Consider the following 19827-nt stretch of genomic DNA (forward strand, 5'->3'; position numbering starts at 1 on the left):
GCAACCATGTTTGTACATTACAGGTCCAGCCATCCTGAGAAAAATGAAATCATTCCCAATTCTTTCTTGTGGTCCCATCCCAATTCTCCATTCCAGATTTCTGGGATTAGGAGATGTTCACCTTAGCCCCTTCAGCTGAGGCCAAGGGATGGTTTTTAATGAACATGTTTGCCAAGAGTCACTGTATATCCATAGCCATGTGAAGGATGGGGAGATCAAGAGGATTTGGGGAAGCAGTCTATGAATACCATCATATTCTTATCGCTCAGGACTCTCATTTTTATTTAGAGATTCTTACTGCAGTAAATTGGCACTGTTAAACCAGTAAAAAAAATTATTTTTTTCTTACTTTAATAAGAATAGCTTCTTCTAAGACTGAGTTCATCTCATCTGACAATGGGCAACAACATCTTCACATGTTTTGAGCTATGCATCTACAAAGGAGATACCGTCCTCTATAAGCACTCTCTGATTCAATTGGAATGCCATTTATTGTCAATTCATAATGAGAATAAGAACATTTTATAATGGAAGAAAGTTTTAAAATTTGTTAACTGTTCTTTTCTAGAATTAACATATGTAAAATCACATTTCTCACATAATGCATTTTATGGTTATTATAAGGAAAGTACATCTAGTATTTAAGAGTAGAACATTAATATTTATAGAGAAAAATCATGAGCAACTTAAAGTAAATCTAAATTTTCTCTGGACTTCTGTTATGCAACTAGACATATACTTCCACAGGAGAGTAAAATCTTTTAGTCAAATGTGTTGAAAACTGTTGAAGAGGGAGGAATTAATAGGATGAAAGGCCCAAGGCAAACTAGATATTATAAAGTTGTATCAGTTTTGTTTTGTTTTTTAAAAGAATTTATTTATTTGAGAGAGAGAGAGAGAGAACACAAGCAGGGAGGAGGGGCAGAAGGGAGAGGGAGAAGCAGACTCTCCACTGAACAGGGAGCCCAATTTGGGGCTTAATTCCAGGACCCCAAGATCATGACCTGAGTGAAAAGCTGATGCTCAACCGACTGAGCCATCCAGGTGCCCCAGTTCTATGTTTTCTAGAAAAGTCTATAATGTTATATAAGTCTGAGATCTGTACATTTACTTCAATTGTCTTAGTTTCTACTATATTAGTTATCTATTGCTGCGTAACAAATTACCCCCAAATTTAGTAACTTAAAACAACAAACATTTATTGTTGCACACCGTTTCTGAGAGTCAGGAACCCAGGAGAAGCTTAGCTGGCTTGTCTCTTATGTAGTTTCAGTTAAACTGTCATCTGGGGCTGCAGTCCTCTAAGACTTAACCTAACTGGGAGATCTGCTTTTTTTATTTTATTTTATTTTATTTTATTTTATTTTATTTTTTTATAATAAATTTATTTTTTATTGGTGTTAAATTTACCAACATACAGAATAACACCCAGTGCTCATTCCCATCAAGTGCCCCCCTCAGTGCCCATCACCCATTCACCACCACCCCCGCCCTCCTCCCCTTCCACCACCCCTAGTTCGTTTCCCAGAGTTAGGAGTCTTTATGTTCTGTCTCCTCTTCTGATATTTCCCACACATTTCTTCTCCCTTCCCTTATATTCCCTTTCACTATTGTTTATATTCCCCAAACGAATGAGAACATACACTGTTTGTCCTTCTCCGATTGACTTACTTCACTCAGCATAATACCCTCCAGTTCCATCCACGTTGAAGCAAATGGTGGGTATTTGTCGCTTCTAATGGCTGAGTAATATTCGATTGTATACATAAACCACATCTTCTTTATTCATTCATCTTTCGATGGACACCGAGGCTCCTTCCACAGTCTGGCTATTGTGGGAGATCTGCTTCTAAGTGTATTTGTGTGGCTCTTGACAAAAAACCTCACTACCTGGGCCTCTCCTTGGGGCTAACTCAGGACATGGCAGCTCATTTACCCTGAGCAAATTATCTGAGAGATAAAGAGTTGGTGGGCAGGGGGACATAGAAACAACATTGTTTGGTATGACTTAGGCTAAGAACTGGCAATCCATCACTTCTGCTGTCTGCTGTGGCCCATAGAACCTTATACCATGAGGGCACGGCTGGTTGGGGGTGGGGTATGTAAATCATGGATACCAGGAGGTAGTAATCACTGGGTTTCATCTTGGAGGCTGGCCACCACATATATCATTCTCAGGTCATAAAAATTGCCTTTCTAATTTGATTTTGCTTATATTTTCACAGCTCTGATTCCCTTCTGTATTTTTTTCTTTACACTCAAAATAACGTTACAAATCAATTGTAATTTTATAGTTTACATGTAGACTTCCTTAAAATGTTCCTAAACTTTAGGGACTGAGGTTTAGCAGTTTCTTGCATTTTACCAATGCTCTATATCCTAAATTATACATATTATGCTTCTTTTAAAAACAGATTGATTAAACGCATCTCTCTATTTAGGCTATCATTCATTCATTTATTCATTTAACAAAAAAAATATTGAGTTTGGGGAATTGTGTTTTCTTTATTGTTCCAAAATTTCACCTCTGGGTTCTAGCCTCTTCATTTTATTTATTTTTATTTTTCTATTTTTGTGTGTATGAGAGAGAGAGTATACATGTTGAGCTGGGCCAAGGGTCGGGGGATGGAGCAGTATAGAGGCAGAGGAGAGGAAGAGAAAGAATCTTAAGCAGACCCCATGCTCAGTGCTCAGCACAGAGCCTGATGTGGAGCTCTATCCCACAACTCTGCAATCATGACCTAAACTAAAATCAAGAGTCAGACACTTAACTGACTGAGCCTCCCAGGCACCCCTAGCCTCCTCTTTTTATAGCTTTATTGAAATATATTTCACATATCATATAATTTATTTATTTCACTCATGTAAAATGTAAAGTTCCCTATTTCTAAACTATACTTTTAGACACAAAACCCTGACAATATCTAAAATAGATCAAAGGTATTTGGTAAAATACCTTTGTATTTCCATGTATTTAAATAAGAAAGTCAAAGAATCCATGGATACATGTTCTGCTACAGCAAACAGGAAGACACAGATATTTTGTTTATTCTTCCTTGTAAGTACCCTGTGAAACTCTGGAAACCTTGGAGGTGTGTTAACTATGTGGCAGACAGGACCAAACAAGTAACTTCAGTGGCTTGTAGACCTATTTGGCAGGCAAGTTCTCCAATCAGAGTCCTATCATTTTCCCCCGAGAATAGATAAACAACCAAACCCCAAGTGACTATATAAAAGGCTATGTGTACCAAATTATCAGTACACACCCAAATGCTGCTGCTCTAGATAATCCAGCCACTAATGAATGGAAATTATATTTTATTTAATGATATTCCAGAAACTAAAAGATGTTTTCACGTGCTTTTCAAAAACTATCACATAAAGAACAAAGCAGGTGTTCATCTTAACTGAAATGTAGTATACATTCTTTTGTTTCCCTTCTTTTGTATAATTTTTAAGTATTAAAAAATTGGACAGTACACATACATTGCTAAAAAATAGAAAACATACAAAAGGAAAATTACAAGAAAAGAATTTGTAAATATTTTACTCCTGTTATCCTGTTACATAAGTTATAACTGGTATATTACAAGCTTTAATAATCTGTGATTAAACACTGGGCTCGTATTAATATTGAATAATTTTATTATTTCTAATTGTTGTGTGTTTGGCTTGCTTTAATCTTTAGGAGGTATCCACCACCTGTTTTCTCCCTGGGTCCATGTTCACTGACATAATGGCCCCCATCACCACAGCTAGTGGTGCTGCTTGCCTTCATATAGGGATCTTCCATCTCACAGTGCTTAGAAACCTGCCAACTATCTCATGGGTCTCAAAGCAGCATAGACATGTGCCATGGATTCTAAAGAAAACTGCTTCTTCAGCTTCTCAGAGCTCAGTTCCCAATTTCCTAGCAGCGAGCCTGCAAACAAATGTACATACTTACATATAAGAACAAGTGGAATTTTTAGGACAGTGAGATCTCAAGCCAAATGTATAAGACAAATCATTTCTCTCAAACAGAATAATACCTGTCACACATTAAGCACTATATTGGCAGCCTCTTGTGTGTGAATCTTTTTGTACTAAAACATTCAAGTTTTGGGGGCTCAACATCTCAAACATCTTTTATTCAGATGAGGGATCAACTGAATTTTCACATAGTTAAATGGCCTATTCAGGATTTTCAGATCAAAGAAACAATTGACCCTAAATGTTGATTCAATACTGCAAAACAAACAATAAAAACCAGTTCACTCCTTTGACAGCTTTATATAGCCTTTTATCTTTTCCATCCAGGTTTCAGTTGGCCAACTTTCAATAAAGGTGTAAGCAGTCTCTGCTCCTACCCTCATTCTCTGAGGAGGGTCTTAACTAAGGGTGGGAGGTGGCAGAGGGGGCTTCATTTTCATGCTTTAGGCCTATGTATATTTTTAAGTCATTGCAATGAGAATATATTCATATATTGATTACATAATTTGAAAAAAACAAACCTGCCAACATCACATCAAAAGTTGAAATCTGGCCATGAACATAACACATTATTCAGAGTGGAGCTCATGTTATATCAATTTCTTTTTTTTTTTTTTTAGGATTTATGTATTTATTTATTTATTTATTTATTTATTTATTTATTTATTTATTTATTTATTTGAAAGAGAGAAAGAGAGAACATGCATGCATATGAGCAGGAGGGGCAGAAAGGGATGGAGAATCTCAAGTAGACTTCCTTCTGAGCGTGGAGCCCCAGGCAGCGCTCTATCTCATGACTCCAAGATCATGACCTGAGTCAAAATCAAGAGTCAGCTCCTTAACCAGTTGAGCCACCCAGATGCCCCACTATTGCTAATGGACTGTTAGCTTGTGGTGGCTGCATGGTCCAGTGGGAGGTTCAGAAGTCAGTGCACCTGGCTCTGTAAGAATGTACATGTCATTACATCCCTCGTTTCCTTACCTATCCCATGCTAATATTAAGTAGTGAGCCATTCCACCATTCTCTAGTTTGAATGATTCTCACTTGAATGCCCTGCTTATAAGAAATGTCACAATCTTTTATTTCTCCAAATAAAATTTAATCTTGATTTATTTTCTACTGAGTGGTGGAAAAATTCAAGGTAAGTCTTTTCTTTTTTTTTTTCAGATTTCTCTTTCCCTGCTAGAGGGTTCTGTCAGAGTCCCAGGGACATTATGCAGTGCACATTTAGGAGTAAACCCACTGGTTTTCAACACTAAGCACTGCTAGCATACTTTTTGGCCATTTCTGCAAAATCTTGAATGAAGGTAGCTCAGCTTCTTTTTACCTTATTTTGACCATAAGGATTATTTAATAGCCCTCCACGATATTGCTCTCAAGGTTTACTGCTACCTCTCTTATATGGGTCATTTGTTCAGAATTGCTTTCAGTTCTGCTGCTGGGGCTCTTCTTTGCTCTTTCAATATTCTAGAGAGCTGAAAGTCTGCAGGTTCCATTTCCTGGCTCCCTTTACCAGTGGGGTCCTATTTAGGGCTACTAATGGGAGGCACTGACAGGATACTGGAAGGCAGGAAATAGGGGAAAGAGATTTATCTATGGCTTCCCATTTCTGACATCTGAGGCAGCAATGACGGTATTTACTACCGTGATGGTGTTGCCAAAGTTCCATCCCTGGTTGAGGTGACAGCTCATCAGCAGATGAAGAGCTGACTACAGTGGTGTCTCGATCAGCACAGCAACAGGAATAGGCTTGTGAACCCCAGCCCAGGAGTTTTGGCGGATTCTATTCTTTGGGTGTCACTCTTTTTGGTTTTTATCCTCTACCTCCTCTCTTTCTCTATTTTGTCTCTTCCATTACTTTTTTAACCAGTTCCTTGAACTAAATATTTTGGAATCTTTCATTTGGTCTTCATTTTTTTTCTTGACTAGAAGCTGATTAACAGACCCCTTCTCCCTTACCCAGTATCCTTGAGCTACACTATCACAGATTTACAGATTTAGTTATCTCTTTTTTTTTTTAATTTTTTTTTTTAGATTTTTATTTATTTATGATAGTCACAGAGAGAGAGAGAGAGAGAGAGAGAGAGAGAGAGGCAGAGACACAGGCAGAGAGAGAAGTGGGCTCCATGCACCGGGAGCCCGATGTGGGATTCGATCCCGGGTCTCCAGGATCGCGCCCTGGGCCAAAGGCAGGCGCCAAACCGCTGCACCACCCAGGGATCCCCCAGATTTAGTTATCTCTTATGGGCCTATGTGTAAGGGTAAGATATTGTATCTGCTTTTCTGAAATCCAGTGAAACCCTACTTAGTTAAGATTCTTTTGGTTGCAAATAACAGAAACTCAACTGAGGAAACTTGAGACAAATTGGAAAACTTATTGTAAGACTTCAAGTGCAAGCCTTGGAACCATAGTGCTGGGGGGTATCCAGGCCACCAGAACTATGGATAGAAGTGCTACAGGTAATTGGATCAGTTAGCTAATGCTGCATAACAAACCAAGACTTAGTGATGTATAATAACAACCCAAGACTTTGTGGCTTATAAGAATAACAATTTTTTTTCACAAGTCTATGGGTTGGTTGGGTAGTTCTTTTCACTTGAGTGAGGCCTGGATAATCTCAGCTAGGTTTCTTCACATCTTGTTGGGCAGCTGCTATGCCATTTGGAGGCTAGGTTGTTAGGTTGGCCTTGGATGGGGCACCATAGCTATGGTTCTTATCCTTTCAGCAAGCTAGCAAGCAAGGATGGGTAAAAGTGAAAAAGTGTAAATGTGTAAGGCTTCTTGTGATCTAAGCTTGACACTGGCAATCTATCCATTTCATCAAATCACAAATTCAGCCCAGATTCAAAAGGTGAGTTACTAGGCTCCAACTCTTGATAGGAAGAGCTGCAAAGTCATGTTGCAAAGAGAGTAAAGTACAGGGAAGAGGAGTAAAGAACTGTGGCCTGTTTTGTAATCTGCCCATTAGCGTAAACCCAGAAAGTTACCTTTACTTATCTGTAACCTTAGCTTTTTTTTTTTCACCACACACCAGCTTTTCTCCTTCCTTCCTTCCTTCCTTCCTTCCTTCCTTCCTTCCTTCCTCCCTCCCTTCCTTCCTTCCTTCCTTCCTTCCTTCCTTCCTTCCTTCCTTTCCTTTCCTCTTTTCTTTTCTTTCTTTCTCTTTCTTTCTTTCTTTCTTTCTTTCTTTCTTTCTTTCTTTCTACCATGTGGGTACAAAATGGCCACTGCTATCAACTTTTAAGTTTATACGTTCACTACTGAAGAAGATAGCCAAGCTAAAACAGAAAGCTCAACCAACTATATATATTCTGGAAGAGATCTTTAGTGGATCATCTTGAGTCAGGTGTGTACTCATGGATCAATAAATTGTGGTCTAGAAGATGGAGTCAAATTAGTGCTTTGCATGAGAAAATGCTCTGCATCACTTGCCATCAGGGAAATACAAATCAAAACCACAATGAGATACCACCTCACACCAGTGAGAATGGGGAAAATTAACAAGGCAGGAAACAACAAATGTTGGAGAGGATGCGGAGAAAAGGGAACCCTCTTGCACTGTTGGTGGGAATGTGAACTGGTGCAGCCACTCTGGAAAACTGTGTGGAGGTTCCTCAAAGAGTTAAAAATAGACCTGCCCTACGACCCAGCAATTGCACTGTTGGGGATTTACCCCAAAGATTCAGATGCAATGAAACGTCGGGACACCTGCACCCCGATGTTTCTATCAGCAATGGCCACAATAGCCAAACTGTGGAAGGAGCCTCGGTGTCCATCGAAAGATGAATGGATAAAGAAGATGTGGTTTATGTATACAATGGAATATTACTCAGCCATCAGAAACGACAAATACCCACCATTTGCTTCAACGTGGATGGAACTGGAGGGTATTATGCTGAGTGAAATAAGTCAATCAGAGAAGGACAAACAGTGTATGTTCTCATTCATTTGGGGAATATAAATAATAGTGAAAGGGAATATAAAGGAAGGGAAAAGAAATGTTGGGAAATATCAGGAAGGGAGACAGAACATAAAGACTCCTAACTCGGGGAAACGAACTAGGGGTGGTGGAAGGGGAGGTGGGCAGGTGTTGGAGGGGAATGGGTGACGGGCACTGAGGTGGACACTTGACGGGATGAGCACTGGGTGTTTTTCTGTATGTTGGTAAATTGAACACCAATAAAAATTAATTAAAAAAAAACAAACAAATTAGTGCTTTGACTGTAGCCTTATGGATGGAAGAATAATAGAGAGTAGTTATGTGAGAAGGAAGCAGCAACCTAAGTATTATATAAATAGAGCCACAGAACTTTATGCTTTGAAGATGTCTTTCATTTTGTTTTTGACAGGAATATCTCTTACAACTATGACTAGGTTGTGAACAAAAGAGGAAGATGAATTAGTGTGGAGAGCAAGAGCATGAACTCTGGGGTAAAACTACCTGTGTGGATATTTCCCATCTGCCACACCTTAGCTGTGTGACTTTGGTCAGATTCTTGATCTCCCTGTGGTCTCATTACTTTAATAGTAAAACTAGAAAGAAAATGATTCTTGTCTTTATAGATTGCTGTGGGGACTGAATTCAAGTGTGCATACTGCAGATACAACAATGTCAATGCATAGTAAATGCTCAATAAATGTTAGCTATTGATACTGTTATTACCAAGAAAGTGAAAGCACTGAGCAATGGGTATGCGAATTCAGCAGGACAGCATTTATGATTTCTATTAACCTTCACTGTCAGAATTATTTGCTAGTTTGAAATCAAATTAAACTGATCAGGGATCCCTGGGTGGCTCAGCGGTTTGGTGCCTGCCTTTGGCCCAGGGCGCGATCCTGGAGACCGGGGATCCAATCCCACGTCGGGCTCCCGGTGCATGGAGCCTGCTTCTCCCTCTGCCTGTGTCTCTGCCTCTCTCTCTCTCTCTCTCTCTCTCTCTCTCTGTGTGTGTGTGACTATCATAAATAAATAAAAATTAAAAAACAAAACAAAAAAAAACCTGATCATAAGATATCCTTGCTGGAAATCCCAGATTTGTTTTTACTAATCTATTAGTATTATTCATTCCTTCAGATTTTTGTGTATGCCTACCAAAAAATCACTTAGGTCAAAAATATACAAAGGCCAGGAAAGCCAAGACATCAGTGATGAAGCTGTGAGCCCATCAGAGGGAGGAGGATCAAAGAATGACTCTCTGCTCGAGGCTTTAGTAAGTCAGAAAAGCATACAATTTAGAAAAAAAAAAAGTTTATCCAATTGTCTCTTAACTCTTACACAAAGCGCAGAAACCTGGAAGTGTTAGTAATGTATACCCAGTAAGCCTGGGCAAAAAGGAAAAGAAAAACATTTAAATGTTGAAAATTTCAACATAGACCATTTAAATCATATTATGTAGAATGCAAGTACCTAGGAATTTAGAAGACCCCAAATCAGGGGTTTATTTTAGCAAAAATAGGAAGAGTTGTCTTTCGAATTTCTTTCAGTTTTTAATGTAATATAATTTTTTGATAATTAGATTGTATCCAATGAACTCAGTTTATTTATTTTTTTATGAACTCAGTTTAGAAGTATGTGCAAGATGTTATGAAAATGTATTAAAATAGCTTCTTCTGTTTTATTCGCCACACCTACATTCTTCGTGCATATTCACATAGGAAGCCGCTAAGACTGAGGGCAGGCAATGCCTTTATAATCTTATCAAAAATAGAAGCCAATAGTTGTAATGACTCATTTATTTCCTTCTGCTTTCAATCTTATCTTAGGACCACAGATTGCATTACAATTGGTAAGTAATTGTACATCTTTTATGAAGCACCTTGAAATGTTCTGGCATGGTAATAAATTGGCCACGCTTTAGGACTCCCAAACAAAGCTAAGTTTTTAAATTGAGTCCTATCCCTTTAATGTAACACTTCATATTATTTTGAGAACCTACAGCAAGTCACTAGAAAATAAAGATCAGGGCCAAGTACTTAATAAATAAATAACTTAGTTTAAATAAGAGATTTCCCTATAGTGAGATCTATTATGTAATTATTTTCTTCTCTTCTAAAATATACCATGCGCATGTTTTACTATAAACTCAAGGTAACCTGATGCTTAGCAATATTATTTTTCCTCTGTATCATCCTTGAGTCCAATTTATTTTTTTCCTTTGCATGAAGTACAGAAATACTTGAATTGAAAACTATGAATGATGTTAGTTTGGGTCAGGATCCAATTAGGATTAAATAAATCCCTATGACAGATCGTAAGCACAACAGGTTTGATTGTTAATTCAGTGTTAAAATATATGGTGTGGAGTATGAAAGAGACTGCTGGTTGTCCCCCCAGATCCACTTTTCACTTATTCTCTCTTAATAAAGTCTTGATATTCATCTGGACACATGGCTGTCCCAAATCAAGGGTGCATCTCCTTCCTTCCGTCCTAGCTAGGAATGGCCAAATCATTTGGTTCTGGACAATGGGATGTAAGTGGTAGTAATCTATTATTGTCTCTGGACTTTGATGTGAAATAGAAAAAAACCACTATTACTTCCCACCTCACCACCCACCACCCACCTCAATAGGAAGGTGAGAGTTGACAGTCAAGCAAGTTCTTTATCATGATGTACAATCAAAATAAAGGACCCTCAGTTTGTAATCAGAGTGACAAGTGCTGAGCCTTCACCAAGAAACCCAATATCAATAAAAACAACATATTTATAAGCCATCCTTAACAGTACAAAACATTTTTTTGGGTGTGAAATGGTATAAATTTTTCTATTGGAAGTTACCACATATTATAGGGCTCTACCCAGTGACTCTATTACTGTTGGAAGTGAGAAATGGGAATTGGACTTGAATGGTGGGAAGAGAGATTTGTACTATAAGGAAAAATTCAAAGAAGAATTTAAAGATAGTAAAGCTCAGAAAGAGTGAATGAATCTAAGTAAAAGACTCATCCTACTTGTATTTGAAATAGGATAAACAGCTCCATTTTGTAGTCTGGTTTCTCAAAGTGTCTTTCTGATACAAACTTCTATGAGTCTCCTAAATTTTGCCTCTATTTAAAATTATAGAAGTCTTTTTTTGAGGAAAAAGTACAGTATTTTTTATTCTTCTTTGTCTCTAATAGGCATTACTTGAAAAAAAATTGCATTTGACTTTAGAATAAGTAACTGTTAGGGAAGCTAAAACAAACACACAAACAAAAAATAGCCCAAACCCACTGACTTGCAACTTTATTTTTATCATGCAAAACTTAGGTAGCCAGCTAAATATATATTTAATTATATCAAAGCATCCAGTTAAGCTATAATTTCTAAGCCATGTTAGAGGTCATAAATAGGACAAAACGTTCTCATTGTAAACTGTAAATATTTGTTTAAAGCATCACATAAGATTGACTGTAATTATAGTGTTCTTCATTAAATTTAGAAGACTATCAACCACAACACACATTCATTCCACCAATCATTTTAATCAAATCTGAAAACCATAGGGGAAACATTATTACATTTAGTTTTCATCTATGCCCTTCGGACAAATAAGCCTAAGCAATTCTCTGGACATGAGAAAAGAAACAAATCTAAGAAAATCTGTTCTTCCTTATAGTGGTCTATGCAAATTCTTGAATGTCGACCATCTTCACTTAAAAAAAAAAAAATGAAGTAGAGGCACCTGGGTGGCTCAGTTGGTTAAGTGTCAGCCTTTGGCTCAGGTCATGATCTCAGGGTCGTAGGATTGAGCCCTGCATCAGGCTCCCTACTCAAAAGGGAGTCAACTTCTCCCTCTTCCTCTGCCCCTCCCCCTGCTTGTGCCCTCTCTTTCTTGCTTTCCCTCAAATAAATAAATCTTAATAAATCTTTTTTAAAAATTTAAAAATGAATTTTCACTTAAATGAAGTTATTGACAAATTTCTGCAACTCCTATAAAAACACAAAACTGATCCTATTTTTGTTGCTTGAAAAAGTGCGTATTTCTTTAAATGTGTTTTATCTCTGGGCAGCCAAATCTCAGTTTTTTCCCCCTTAAGTTTACAATCACTTTATCAAGATATAGGAACTGTACTAGCAAACATCTCCTCTTTTAATCTTCTGATTTTGATTATACTTCACATATACCAAACACTAACTAAAACATAGCACTATCAATGGGGCATTTCTGCTAATATCTTACCATTATACCGTGAAGGGAGTTAAATTAATTACCTTAGATTAATAAGATTATTTAACTGTCAATTAACAGCATAGGGACTATAGTTAATGACATTGGAATATCATTGCATGGTGACAGGTGGCAGCTACATTTGTGGGGAGCATAACCTAGCATACAGAAAAGTTGAATCACTGTATTGTGCACCTGAAGCCAATGTAACACTGTATGTTAACTATATTACAATTAAAAAATATAAATAACAATATCCTGTATTTATATTTTAAATGAATATCCTAAAATATCTATTTACTTAATATATTTGATAAATTTCCCTGGCTTTTGCTTTAAAACACTATAAAACTTTGAAATAGTAGCAGTTGTGGGACAATTATCATGGGACTTTGAGTAGATCTTTATCAATGTTTGAAGAAATGCCAGCTATCCATTTCATCTCTCTGAAATGAGTGGATTGTGTATGATTACTTTATATTTGAGAATTTGAATACAAAACACGAGTTACTAGGAGTAAAATAAATGAACAAATCTGCAAATTCATTACTAAAAGATTAGATAGATAGATAGATAGAGACATATATCTATATATTTCAAACTCTACTACTATATTCTCTGAATTTACTGATACTTTAAACTTGCAGAGAAGGAATTTGGAATTATAGGGGTCTTTATTCAGATGATCAGAAATTAAAGAAATAAAACCATTCTAAAGGTAAGCCAGATTTTGTAATAACGCTTATACATTAGTCATCCCCATAGACCCCAGTGTTACTTTTCTCATTCAGAACCCATTAATTTATCTTTTCAGAATCCACAGCTATTCTTATTCCCACTATTAAGTCTCTCCTCCACCCCAAGACCCCAGCCACCCACCATGCCTCTATATTACTGATTAATGGCACAGCTCATTTGGACCTTTCCTCCACCAGCTGCCCACGAGGCGCTGAGACCTCTCAAGGGAATGTGAAATCATGTGGGCCCATGGAGTCACTGTAGTCTGTCTATCCTCCACAAAATTTCTCGGTTTGTTTTAGCTGTAGAACACTCATCCTTTGTCTCTGGGAGGTGTTGATGTTTATGTTGTATAATAAATGTAGCTCACATCTGCAGTTTCAGATTACTACAGATTTCACCCAAATGAAAGTAACAATTCCCACAGATTCCTCTTTCACCTTCAAATAAGAGCAATTACCTAGAAGCTAAACTTAATCAGAATTGTGCTTCAGAAGCCTTTAATTCATTGAATTTGCCTCAGGACTTTTGTTGCCACTTTTAAAAATTGTCAGCTGATTCATATTGACTCTACAGTTCTGCAGACACACACACAAACAAAAGCCAATAATTTGGAAGATAGTTTCATCAGCTGCTGAATGAATACAGATAAGGAAAGAAAGAGCTGAAATTTTAGAAACACTTCATTTATATTCAGAAGCCAAGTGCTTTAAACTGACTACCCCACAGCTGTCCTCACTTTTCTGAAGAAAATCATCAGAATGGAAGGTCATAGTTTCCTGACTTTAACTGACTGGCACAGACATCAGAGAAAGGTAAACTTTAGGTAACCAAAGGCTGCAGGGCAAAAATTGAGGGTATTCTGAGTCATGTTTAGTTTGAGATTATAAGTTCAGCAATGATGAATACTCTGCAATAAACTAAAAGTCTTTGTGAGATTCAGAAAAGAAGATAAGAAAGGAAAGTTAGGCAGAAAAACCAAATGTGTAGACAAAACATTGTTCAAAAGCATGCTTTTCTGAACTGGCACTGTCTAGTGTTGTTTTTTTCTGTAATTCCTAGATATACTTGAAAATTACATGCTTTCAGTTAGTAAATACTGTATCTTATGTGTGACGTCCATTCACAGAAACATTGTAATGATTTAATCACCTGTTCTTAGAGAAGCTGTAGAGAAGTCAAGTTTTGGGATGTTTCCTTAAAAACTATGCTGCATCCATCAAATGCTGAAAAAGGCATAGTACTGACTTACTACTAATTTCTAGTCTCATTTTTAAATTACATGATCCCTCTTTGTTAGGGAATGCATCACATTTAATTTTGAGTCAGATGGATTTTTGCCACACTACTGCTGTATTCTGCTGGTGAATGCAAATTATTTAATAACTTGCCACCAAATTCTTTAGCCAGTTCATTATCTGAGATTAAAGTGCTAAATGTTCATTCTATTTCTGAGTAGGTTTTCTCTAATGTAACCTGAGAAATTTTACAGACAACAGACAATGTTCTGCTAGCTTTGTAAGTGCGTCAATGCATTGGTACGAAAATTCCTTGCTTCTATTGAATTATTCATACTACCATCATGCAATTAAGAATTCTGTCTTCCTCTTGTTAGAATAATTCATTTTTATGTCACATGAAGGATAAATGAGTAAAAAGGCATTTATGTATTGAATGAATGATGTTGGCTTATTTTATCTTTAAGGTCCTTTGAACACAAGTTCTACAATTAATATTTTCTAAAAAAAAATCAGAAGGTAAGACTTTTGCTTGATTATGCACATATTAAATGATGTAAACTATTCACACCCACGGCCAAATCTTTTCTTTAAAATATACTTTAAAGTTGTGAGTTCCTAGTGTATGCTTAAGACAATACAAGGCTTCTTAGGGAATAACAAAATTTTGAACTAATTTCTGCTTTAGAGCTTAAATATTTGTTGGAATCTGCCTCTTTTATTCATTTTATTTTGTGCTTTAAAATAGTGTCTGCGTCACCATAGCTGCATGAGTAGATTCTAATTTAAAATGGTGAGGTAAAAATAAATAAACAAATAAAAATAAAATAAAATGGTGGGGTAGTCCAGCATTTGGACAATCCCTATGAACTCCCTGTAAACTGGGGGAGGAGATGGGCCATTAGTAGGAGAGAGCATGCAAATTCACATCCAGGTATCCAGAGAAAATCCTTTAATTTTCTTGTAAAGATCCCTGCACTGAGACCTTCCCTGTGAGATTGCCACTCAAATTCTTTGTTTTAACTGGAAATAGTCAAGCCTTATGTATCAATTTTCTACTGCAGCTGTAAATTACAACAAATACAGACATTGAGATCCACACAAATTTTTATCTTACAGTTCTGCAGGTCAGAAGCCAGAGACAGGTCTACTTGAATTAAAGATGCTGGCAGTCTTGAGTTTCTCTCTAGAAGCTCCAAGGGAGATACCATTTCCTAATTTGGGTTTTTTTTTTTTTTCCCCTAGCTTCCTGAGACCATCTGCATTCCTTGGCTCACGTTCCCTTCCACCATCTTCAAAGCTAGCAATGGTGGGTTGTGTCCTCATGCTGCCATCTGTCTGGTTCTCTGAAGCAATGAAAGATTCTCTACTTTTAAAGGTTCAGGTGATTAGTTTGGGTCCACCTAGATAATCCAGGATACTCTCCCCATTCAAGATCCTTACATTTAATTACATTGGCAATGTCCCTTTTGCCATGTAAGATAACATAGTTGCAGATTCTAGGGATTAGGGTATGAGTATCTGAGTAGGAGGGGTTATTAGCGTGCCTATCGTACATCGATAGCCATTTATTTGCTAACCCTTTTTCTTCCCCTCCTCTCTGTACTGATATCATGGACATTCTGTCTTTTTTTCACTCACTTCTTCAGGAAATTCATTTATTCTCATGCATTTGACACCCATTCAATAGGCATGACTTTTTATTATTGACACACAATGGATTGAGTATTGGGGTTTTAATTTTAATTAAAAATGTAAGTTCAATAATCTACTGTTACTTATTTCCATTTGTATAACATGTCAATCAGTTAATAAGCAAGTTTTAGCCAATTTAATTGGTTGTACAATTGTGTACAAACTATGCTTACTTTCTTATTAGCTTACCAGCTCTAAAGTGACTGTGTTTTCTCAGTACTTGTTATTGGAATTTTTTTATGTTTCTGATGTTGCTTGAAATGAAGGGGCAGCTGGATTGTTGCTTAGACATCCTAGGATTGTCCAGAATGTTGTTGAATAGGGATATTTTTTCCATGAGGTCTTTTCTAGTAGGTGACTGGAGCTCTGAGATCAAATTTCTTTCTTCACTTTACGTTTGCCATCAATCCTAATGCTTTTCTCATTAGCTCTCTTGGCTGTATAAGATATGGACTAAAATTTAAAATATATTACGGGGATAGGAGTGAAGGATAGGGAGTAGAAGGACCTTAGTGGCTTAGATTAGATTATTACACTTATTAGTGATATTTGTCAAGGACTCCTGTTCCACAACCCTTTGATTTCAAGTCACCAAACTCTACTCACTTTAGAACTAGTGCTGCCAGATAAAATTCAGTACACCCAGTTAAATTTGCATTTCAAATAAATAATGATTTTTTTAGTATAAGTATGTTTCATGCAATATTTGCGACATAGTTATACCAAAAAAAATCTCCCACCTCCTTATCTGTAATTCAAATTTAACTGAGTATTCTGTAGTTTTATTTGATAAATCTGGCAACTCTATTTGGAACCAAAAATGTAGTTGGTATCTCTGATGAAGAACAGATGAAATTTGCCTTCACTTGTTTCCACTAAATATCTAACAAGTACACTTGAATTAAGGATGGGGTGATAAAGCCATATAGGGGTTTAGAGAAACCACTTGAGCCTCATGTTTTTCTCTTCTTTCCTTCTAGGGATTCTATGGGAAATGAGAAGTTTCCTAGCTTCTTGCATTTCAGTTTTTCTATTTGAAACAGATGTCACCTAATTCAGAGACATTTTCAAATATACTATAGAAGACAAGGCAGACCAATCTTGTAATATAATTTCAAATATGGATAATATTAGTAGATGTGGTAAAAAGAATGTGGATGCTATTTTTATAATTTTTCAACAACTTCAGTTTCAATAAAACTATTTACAAAGTTGCCACAGATCAAATTCCATTATTACCACCAGCTCTAAAGTGATTGTGTTTTTCTCACTTCTTAATATTGGTTGGAATGTTTGATGTTTTAGATGCTGCTGGAAATGAAGGGGCAGCTGGCTTACTGCTTAGATGTTTTTGGGTTGTCCAGAATGTTAGCTGAACAGGGAATTTTTTTTTCCTGTGGGGTCCTCTCTAATAGATGGCTGGAGGTCTGGGACCAAATTTCTTTCTTTACCTTTGCTATCAACCCTAATGCTTTTATTCATTACTAAAATTTAGTCTCCTTCTAAGTCCTCCAATCTCTGTAATGTTGCACACCTTCACCTTCACCACATTGTTTGCACATGTGGGCATTGGCATTACCTTGGATTTCACCATCATAGATTTCCCAGAGACTTTGAACAGGAACTTTGAACAGGGCCATTTCCCTGACACGACCCCATTCTCATAGCTGCTGTCTTTTCTACTTGTCCTCCATCAGGCAATGGTGATCCCTTCACCCAGTGAAGACTTTCTTGAATCCCTTGAACTCATTCTCTGTCTGACTTCCATTCTGACCATTCCAATGCTCTCTGTTACCTTCCATCTTGAACTTTCCATGACCTGAGCATCAGCTTCATGGCCTTACAGACCTTCTTTGTGGATCTGTTCTTGGCAAGAGATCTCTGTTAAAGAACATAGGACACTGTTGGCCAGATGCTCTACAAAGCCAATTGTGTCATTAAAAAGATTACAGGTTATGTCTAGAGCTAGACCAAAGTATGAGAAGCATGCAAAATCCAATCAGGACTTAAAAAAAAAAGAAAAGGTTAAGTTTGCAGGATCCCAGAAGGCATTAAATAGATTAAAAGAATCAAAGAATGAAGGAAGTTAATTGTAACCAGGTGAGGGTGCAGAATTCTAGCTACCCTAGTTAGGTGATTAAAATTGATTTGATACGTGGCATGGGCTTGTTCACACAGTTTATATAAAAAAAGGGACTGTCCATTTGTGACTCTAGTAAAATCATGCAGACGTCGAACTCAAGTCCTACCTCCTGGTCTTAGATTTCTGAACGACAAGTAACTGTATGAAGGTCCTAGAACTTTGATTCAATAATTTCATTGCACCTAAGATGACAAATCTCCATTAGTTAAGCCTTCATATTCAGGCAGATTTAGAATTAAATATTAATACAATGAAGTAAACCAAGCCCATGGTGCTTATGCTTTCATATAAGAACATTTTACAAGACTCCAATAGCCATGGGAATATTAAAAAAGAAAACCATATCTGGGGGCATCACAATGCCAGATTTCAGGTTGTACTACAAAGCTGTGGTCATCAAGACAGTGTGGTACTGGCACAAAAACAGATACATAGATCAATGGAACAGAACAGAGAATCCAGAAGTGGACCCTCAACTTTATGGTCAACTGATATTTGACAAAGCAGGAAAGACTATCCACTGGAAAAAAAGACAGTCTCTTCAAGAAAGGGTGCTGGGAAAATTGGACAGCCACATGCAGAATGAAACTAGACCATTCTCTTACACCATACACAAAGATAAACTCAAAATTGATGAGAGCTCTAAATGTCAGACAAGATTCCATCAAAATCCTAGAGGAAAACACAGGCAACACCCTTTTTGAACTTGGCCACAGCAACTTCTTGCAAGATACATCCATGAAGGCAAGGGAAACAAAAGCAAAAATGAATTATTGGGACTTCATCAAGATAAAAAGCTTCTGCACAGCAAAAGAAACAGTCAACAAAACTAAAAGACAACCTACAGAATGGGAGAAGATATTTGCAAATGACCTATCAGATCAAGGGCTAGTATCCAAGATCTATAAAGAACTTATTAAACTCAACAGCAAAGAAACAGACAATCCAATCATGAAATGGGCAAAAGACATGAACAGAAATTTCACAGAGGAAGACACAGACATGGCCAAAAAGCACATGAGAAAATGCTCTGCATCACTGCCATCAGGGAAATACAAATGAAACCACAATGAGATACCATCTCACACCAGTGAGAATGGGGAAAATTAACAAGGCAGGAAACCACAAATGTTGGAGAGGATGCGGAGAAAGAGGAACCCTCTTGCACTGTTGGTGGGAATGTGAAATGGTGCAGCCACTCTGGAAAACTCTGTGGAGGTTCCTCAAAGTGTTAAAAATAGATCTGCCCTACGACCCAGCAATTGCACTGCTGGGGATTTACCCCAAAGATTCAGATGCAATGAAACGCTGGGACACCTGCACTCCGATGTTTCTAGCAGCAATGTCCATAATAGCCAAACTGTGGAAGGAGCCTCAGTGTCCATGGAAAGATGAATGGATAAAGAGGATATAGTATATATATACAATGGAATATTACTCAGCCATCAGAAACGACAAATACCCACCATTTGCTTTGACATGGATGGAACTGGAGGGTATTCTGCTGAGTGAAATAAGTCAATCAGAGAAGGACAAGCATTATATGGTCTCATTCATTTGGGGAATATAAAAATTAATGAAAGAGAATAAAGGGAAAGGAGAGAAAATGAGTGAAAATATCAGTGAGAGTGACAAAACATGAGAGACACCTAACTCTGGGAAACGAACAAGGGGTAGTGGAAAGGGAGGTGGGCAGGGGGGTTGGGGTGACTGGGTGATGGGCCCTGACGGGGGCATTTGGTGGGATGAGCACTGAGTGTTATGCTATATGTTGGCAAATTGAACTCCACTAAAAAAAAACAATAAGGCTTCCAAAAAATAAAAAATAATAAAATAAAATACAATACAAATATATATTTGTATAATACAAAATGCTTCTTTATTGACTAA

The 19827-nt window shown here is 37.2% G+C and overlaps 1 long non-coding RNA gene across 1 annotated transcript; it reads left to right on the forward strand.

Moving 5' to 3' along the window:
* The first annotated feature begins 14554 nt into the window (after window positions 1–14554).
* LOC112917111 (uncharacterized) lies at window positions 14555–19510 on the forward strand. Its single transcript, XR_003234413.2, has 3 exons — window positions 14555–14618; window positions 15345–15408; window positions 16775–19510. It is a non-coding gene; the product is annotated as an uncharacterized lncRNA (long non-coding RNA).
* Window positions 19511–19827: the final 317 nt, after the last annotated feature.

The sequence above is a fragment of the Vulpes vulpes genome, chromosome 12 (genome assembly GCF_048418805.1).
Source record: "Vulpes vulpes isolate BD-2025 chromosome 12, VulVul3, whole genome shotgun sequence".
In the NCBI taxonomy this organism is placed as follows: Eukaryota; Metazoa; Chordata; class Mammalia; order Carnivora; family Canidae; genus Vulpes; species Vulpes vulpes.